Below are 8,190 nucleotides of genomic sequence, written 5' to 3'. Positions count from 1 at the left end.
GAAAGTTTCATTAACGTAGTAAGAAATGAAAGGGTTGCTCTACCGATCTACAGAATGAAAGTTCTGTCCAAAATAACAATTTGATTTACTATGACTAAACTCAGAATAATAAACAAAACACATGAAACATTTACAATATGTCAAATTGGATACTCAAATAAATGCTGTGAAGGTGAAGTTGTCCATAAACTAGATTGTGACATTTATGACCAAGATGTATGTGGCGCCAGTTCCTTACAATTCAGATCTTAAGAGAAACACCCAGCCAACCCAACATTAATCGTTGGTACTGTAGTGAGAACTCAGACAATGAACACCCAAGACAGAACCACGTTAGAAAAGACGGGAACAGGCGCGCTCTGCTGAGCTCTGATTGTCACGTAGTTAAATTCCCTAATCTGCCGATGCTGCGGACATGATGATGTTGCGAGCACAGCCCGAAACAAATTATCCTGGTCTGGTTGTTCCAGACTAAAGATTTCAAATGGTTCAAATGGCTCTGAGCACTATGGGACTTAACATCTGAGGTCATCAGTCCCCTAGAACTTAGAACTACTTAAACCTAACTAACCTAAGGACATCACACACATCCATGCCCGAGGCAGGATTCGAACCTGCGACCATAGCGGTCGCGCGGTTCCAGACTGAAGCGCCTTTAACCGCGTGGCCACACTGGCCTGCTACACTAAAGATTTCCTAGCAATACAAATGCGCCTCTCAAGGAGACGAAGAAGGCTCGCTACACAATCACTGACGGTACAGTGATTGATTTTAACAAGCGAATTCACACAGTAACTCCGATACAGTCAATTTTAGCCAAAACTGTTCAAGACCGACAACATAGGTCGCTTGTACGCAGAACGCTCAGTTGCCAACTGTACTCGGAAAGTTACGTTGAAGTCGAAACTTCAGCAACTTCGTCAAACAGTTACAATTAAATGAAAGTATATTAGACAGCCAACGGAAGGCGGGCTGTCCAGAACAGCGAGAGCTCAGTCTTGAAACCTACTCCGACCGAAAGGCGAGAGCCGACTCTACCAAGAGCACCCGTACAAGCCGAACACAGATTGAGTTGCAGACGTCGCACTGTAAGTGGACTTGACTGAACATTGGCCACAGTGAGACACTGAAAGCTGAGAAGCAACTTACTTCTGATTTGATAGAAACACATTTAAGAAGAAAGTCGTAAGTCAGAAGAGACAAATTCTGACCAACACAGATGGTTAAGCTCACTGGCATTAAAGAAAACGTGGGTACTGAAGAATTTATTGTGTTATTTATAGTGTTAGAAACGTTTCGAGTAAAGTGCCTATGTTAGTTTTCGAGACTGTTTGCCGTTTCAGTTCAAAGTGCTCCTGTGCATCTGCAGCTGCAGCTGACTGATACACAATGTAGTTTCCAGCTTAATGACAAATCCTATAAAGTTAAAACTGTTCTGGGCGTTTTCTTTTTTTTACCTTAGGCAGAGTTTCCACGGCTCCATAATAAGGTTGCGAAAGTATGAAAATATTTATCTCTACATATGTACGTGTAAGACTTCTTTCGATTATGGAACTAAGTAAGTCATCATTTAGTGGCAACTTGAGTGTGAAATTGTGTGAAATCGTTTGCGTCTGTCCGTATGCCGGAAGTTCGTACCAAATACAAAATTATATTTCGTCTTCATCATGCAAAAAATAATCAAACAGCATTGAAAATTTGTTTTGTTTGTGATCTATGTTGTTGAGAAAACTGAAATGTAAAACCAAGTTGTACGCAGTGCGACTGCTCTGCGATTGAAACGTGGCGAGTTCTCGTCTCTAGGCGCCTCAGTCCGGAACCGCGCTGCTGCTACGGTCGCAGGTTCGAATCCTGCCTCGGGCATGGATGTATGTGAAGTCCTTAGGTTAGTTAGGTTCAAGTAGTTCTAAGTTCTAGGGGACTGATGACCTCAGCAGTTACGTTCCATAGTGCTCAGTGCCATTTGAACCATTTGAAGCTCCTCGGTTCCCTTGTTCCCACTATGTGTGCAGTGGTGGTGGTGGTGGTGGGGGAAACGTGCGGGCAGGTCGAGCACTATGGCACTCGCGCCACCAGGGCACAGCTCGCGAGCCCAAGTCTTGGCCGCCCTCTTGCTGGAGAGGACCGGTAGCTAGTGATGCCATGTGTTTATGTAATAAACAGTTCAATTGAATGAAGCGAATAAAGGTCATATTAACAGAATATTCCGTCGGTTCTTGGTAGAACAACATTATAATAATAAATGAAAAGCACCAGTTTGCTTTTGTTCTACAATATTATTTTTATTGCTAACCGGTTTTCGGCTTACAAGGCCATCTTCAGGCATTTACTGAGTATTATCAACAAAGAAGTTAAGTGTTAGCAGACAACATTGGAAGAGAAGTAACACATCTAGAGTGAAGTAGAAACATACAGTGAGTAACATCTTTGCAATGAAATAGTAAAAACTGAACAGTACATAAATAACAATGGAGTTGACAGGAAAACCTTTAGCACAAAATAAGAATAGCATGCCTACAAACAGTTTCTATTGATAAACAAAACTCTTGAAATAAGATAAAATTAGTACTAGGCAAGGCTGCATCAAGAGGTATGAAACCTGGAGAGTAATACACAACCAATTAAAAAGAAGAGACAGTTGTCAGTGTAAATACAGAATACCCGAGGAACTTAAGCCATATCAATACAATAAACAGAAATTAATAAATGCAGGAAAATTGAAGTGTTTGAGGGAACCTACAGTTTGAGAGTGTGGTGGCACTGCATTTTAACATTAACATTATAAGCAAAGCAGTGGCTGTATACCAGTTTACATTAAATAAATGAGCAAAGTAAAATATGAACAGTATTTGATGAGACAACTACAAGGGGAGTTAAACATGGACAGTAATACAAGTTAAAAGCAAAACCTTAACTATTGAAACTACAGCATATGTGGAATACAAAGACATCTGCAACAAATAAAACAACTTAATGACTACAGGAAAATGGGAATATGTAGGAAGAGAGAGTGTGGGAAGTAATGAACAACAAAGATGATTATATGAAGTTTAGGAGAGGGGAAGTGTTGAGTTGTGTCTGGTCATTTAGGATGAGATCTGGACTGTGAGCAAGATGTTTGTTAATTTCCATGGTTTCCAGCAGGTTGAGTTTATGGCCTTTGTTTGCTAAGTGAAGTACATGGGACACTGGCTGGTAGTTGTGACCCTCACTCAGTACATGCTCAGCAAATGTAGAGTCTGAATTCTGCAACCTCCAGCTGCGTTCATGTTCAGCCAGCCTAGTTGATATGACTCTGCCTGACTGACCAATGTAAAATTTGTCACAATCAGAACAGGTGATTTTGTAGACCCCAACTGTTGGCTAATAACTGGATCTTATCTTTGCTATTAAAAACACACTGGGCTGTAGTGTTCCTGACATAGTAGGAAACCCTATACTTGCAGGATTTCAGTGCTTTAGCTATAGTCTGTGATACCTGACCTAGAAATGGTATAGTACACCATTTCTTGCAGACAGTGGATGGGGAAGCAGGTGGGGCATAGAGGAGGGGTATAATTTTCCGTTTTTGTTTCCTGTGCAAGATGTGGTCAATAAGAACTGGGTTGTAGCCATTGGCTGAGGCAATAAATTTTATTGTATCTAACTCTGCTTTAAAATCATCTCTGGACATGGGGATGGATATGAGACGGTGTACCATTGAGTGGAAAGCTGCATGTTTGTGAGCTATGGGGTGTTGTGAGTAAGAAGGTATTACTGTGTCTGTAGTTGTTGTTTTTCTGTAAATTTTGAAACAATGTGTGTGTGTACTGATGTCAATGGTCAGATCTAAGAAGAATAAAGGTCAGTTGCAGTGTTATGTCCCTGCACGTAAACACTATCACCGAATGTTTCTACAGCTGATTATCGAAAAAGTAATCAAACTACTCTGGTGAAATAACTTCAGTCTTTATTTCTTGATTCCTGTTGATATACATATTCGAATGGCATCGCTGCATCAGTTGTTTAAATGTCCATAAATCACAAAGACGCCATAGGAACTGCCGTGTATTGCGCAGATTCAACCGCAGGCAGTACAATGTATTGCGGAATATATGAGGGGGTACCCAAATAAACCGGAATTATTTTTTAAAAGCCATATATTTTCAAATTGTTTGCAAAACAAACTTATCCCCTTGAAAATATTCTTCATAACAACTAACACGTCTGTCCCATCGGTGCTTATACTGTTCGAAACATTTTGTTCAGTCATCTTCAGAAATGGCTGACAACCTCTCCCTTGTTTTTTTCCTTGACTGCTTCAATGTTGTCAAATCGGTGTCCTTTCATGCCCCTTTTAATGCGTGTAAATAAGAAAACGTCGCAAGGAGCCAGCTCTGGCGAGTAAGGTGCGTGGGGCAGTGAAACCATGCCATTTTTAGCGAAAAACTGTGTGTGATGTGTGTGTGTGTGTGTGTGTGTGTGTGTGTGTGTGTGTGTATGTGGGTACGTTTCCGTGGCGGAATAACCAGTCTCCAGTATGCCACAAATCGCGTCCTTTTTTACAAATCGAGCTCCAAGGTAACCCAGTAATCAATTGTCTGCCGACAGTCTGTGAGCGAAAGCTCTACAATTTTTTCAATATTTCCGACGATTTGGGAGTTGATGGACGTCCAGAACGAGGTTCGTCATCTATCGGTATGGTGCCGTTTTTAAATCGAATAAACCACTCACACATTTGACTTCTTCCATAGCGTCATCTTGGTAACATTCAACATTAAAACAGTGTCAGCAACATATTTACCGAATAGAATCCCAAGTTTCACACCTGCACGTTTGTCACTTAAACTTTCCATCATAAAAAATGGAACAAGAACAAAACAGCGCTATCAGAAGCAACCACTGCAGATAAACAGAAGAAGCCAGGTCAAGACTGAATTGGCAAAGTATTTCACTATACCTGCCTAGCGGGAGAAATGCGTACTACACAAGCTCCGCCCACGGCAGTGTTATACCGGTGCTTTTTTTTTTTTTTTTTTGTCGGATCATCCTCATTTAGTTCTTCCGTGATTTCCCTAAACCACTTCAGGCAAAAACTGGGATGGTTCCTTTGAAAGGGCACGACCGACTTTCTTCTCATCCTTCCCTAATCAGATGGGACCGAAGACGTCGCTGTTTTGTCCCCTAACCCCAAATCAACCAACCAACCAGACTGCCAGTATTATTGTGCAGTACTCAGTATTGAGCAATAAATATTCAACGTCCCTTTAAGTAATTTTAAACAGACTGTAGGTGAGTGTGTAAAACCACTTAAAAGACATACAGCCTTGTGCTGTGTGTGGCTCACAAGTGGTTCGGCATGGTCCTTACTCACTTGCCTCTCTGGAAATTTGGCATTTGTGCTGCGTATCTAGTTGTACAGCCAGCTCATGGTCCACTGGCCGCAGGCAGCCGGTATAGCTCTCTGCAGCGAGGGGACATGACGGGACGGACCTCACTCCACCCTCCCACCCCCAACACTATCCCGCACCCCCAACCACTCTGTACGACCGTCCGGCTTACGCGCCGTCACAAGTGAATGCGTCCAGGCGCGCCCGTTTGATGTCGCGCGGGCGCGGCCTGTTTGTTTCCACTCTAATCAAATACATTTATTAATGAAATGTCCGGCGCTGCGTGAAACGGCCAGGGGCGGCACAGCCGCGATTCAGGAAACTCAATCTGACGCGAGGGAATCGCGAAATTAACGCTGCCTGCCCATCTGCGTAGCCCCGGTCCACAGGATGCAGTATTCGCGTTAAAACTTAGCGGTGGAACGCCTGTGCAATCTCGTGTTTCGCGGCTCTGAGATTTGGAAAAATAAATGCAGATGTGTTCCGTGGCGCAGAAAACTCTGTTTGGACACCTTGTGCTACAATATTTTCACAGCCGTGCTTGTCACTGTAAAATAAAATATAAAGGGAGTAAACCAATAGAAAAACACCTACGTTACGCGTCCCACCGATTGCAGTTCCAACTGAATTTTTCATTTCCCGACGGTGTAGAAATGTAATTGATTAGTCTTATAATAGAACGTGAAATGGTAACGTCATCAGCGAAGAGACGTTAAGCGAATTTCGAAAACCGAAACATGGTAACCTGAATAACATACGCCCACATTGTTCTCAGTTTGCAACTCGGAATATTCAACGTTTCCAGAGGACCTTGCCGAAAAAAAAGCACAAAATGGTAAAAGTCTACGTTTCTGTGCTCGTTATCTGAACAAACGTTTCCGGGCCACCAATTAGTGGACGTTAATATGGCTTGTGTCCACTCATTGCCTTTATGACCGCTTGAACTCTGCTGGAAACATTTTCAGCGAGGTGTCTGAATGTTTGTGGAGGAACGCCGGCCAAATCTTCCTCGAGACCCGAAACCAGAGAAAGCAGTTGTGTTGGACGCTGAGCTGTGAAACGAAGTCGACGTTCTAAATTATCCCTAAGGGGTAGCATTGGTTTCAGCTGAAGATTTGTGTCGTCTCGTTGTCACTATAGAGCTGTACCATGGGAAGCAAAGAGGATGTTGTTTGGTGGCCTGTATCCTCTTTCTATAACATAGCTGCAAGATACACTCCTGGAAATGGAAAAAAGAACACATTGACACCGGTGTGTCAGACCCACCATACTTGCTCCGGACACTGCGAGAGGGCTGTACAAGCAATGATCACACGCACGGCACAGCGGACACACCAGGAACCGCGGTGTTGGCCGTCGAATGGCGCTAGCTGCGCAGCATTTGTGCACCGCCGCCGTCAGTGTCAGCCAGTTTGCCGTGGCATACGGAGCTCCATCGCAGTCTTTAACACTGGTAGCATGCCGCGACAGCGGGGACGTGAACCGTATGTGCAGTTGACGGACTTTGAGCGAGGGCGTATAGTGGGCATGCGGGAGGCCGGGTGGACGTACCGCCGAATTGCTCAACACGTGGGGCGTGAGGTCTCCACAGTACATCGATGTTGTCGCCAGTGGTCGGCGGAAGGTGCACGTGCCCGTCGACCTGGGACCGAACCGCAGCGACGCACGGATGCACGCCAAGACCGTAGGATCCTACGCAGTGCCGTAGGGGACCGCACCGCCACTTCCCAGCATATTAGGGACACTGTTGCTCCTGGGGTATCGGCGAGGACCATTCGCAACCGTCTCCATGAAGCTGGGCTACGATCCCGCACACCGTTAGGCCGTCTTCCGCTCACGCCCCAACATCGTGCAGCCCGCCTCCAGTGGTGTCGCGACAGGCGTGAATGGAGGGACGAATGGAGACGTGTCGTCTTCAGCGATGAGAGTCGCTTCTGCCTCGGTGCCAATGATGGTCGTATGCGTGTTTGGCGCCGTGCAGGTGAGCGCCACAATCACGACTGCATACGACCGAGGCACACAGGGCCAACACCCGGCATCATGGTGTGGGGAGCGATCTCCTACACTGGCCGTACACCACTGGTGATCGTCGAGGGGACACTGAATAGTGCACGGTACATCCAAACCGTCATCGAACCCATCGTTCTACCATTCCTAGACCGGCAAGGGAACTTGCTGTTCCAACAGGACAATGCACGTCCGCATGTATCCCGTGCCACCCAACGTGCTCTAGAAGGGGTAAGTCAACTACCCTGGCCAGCAAGATCTCCGGATCTGTCCCCCATTAAGCATGTTTGGGACTGGATGAAGCGTCGTCTCACGCGATCTGCACGTCCAGCACGAATGCTGGTCCAACTGAGGCGCCAGGTGGAAATGGCATGGCAATCCGTTCCACAGGACTACATCCAGCATCTCTCCGATCGTCTCCATGGGAGAATAGCAGCCTGCATTGCTGCGAAAGGTGGATATACACTGTACTAGTGCCGACATTGTGCATGCTCTGTTGCCTGTGTCTATGTGCCTGTGGTTCTGTTAGTGTGATCATGTGATGTATCTGACCCCAGGAATGTGTCAATAAAGTTTCATCTTCCTGGGACAATGAATTCACGGTGTTCTTATTTCAATTTCCAGGAGTGTATATTAATTGGTTTCTTTATTAAGCAGAACAAGAAGTTACTTATCTTAAGCTAGTCCGTGTGGTACAAGCTATTCTCCAGTAGTCAACGTTAGCCTCACTGCTGGTGAAGTGCACGTCCCACTATGTACACTGCTCTGGTCGCTAGGTACTGACAGACTCTGAGCTAGAAGCTGAGCTAACTGC

This window comes from Schistocerca cancellata, chromosome 7 (assembly GCF_023864275.1).
Source record: "Schistocerca cancellata isolate TAMUIC-IGC-003103 chromosome 7, iqSchCanc2.1, whole genome shotgun sequence".
NCBI classification, from domain to species: domain Eukaryota; kingdom Metazoa; phylum Arthropoda; class Insecta; order Orthoptera; family Acrididae; genus Schistocerca; species Schistocerca cancellata.
Note: the sequence above shows the minus strand (reverse complement) of the source record.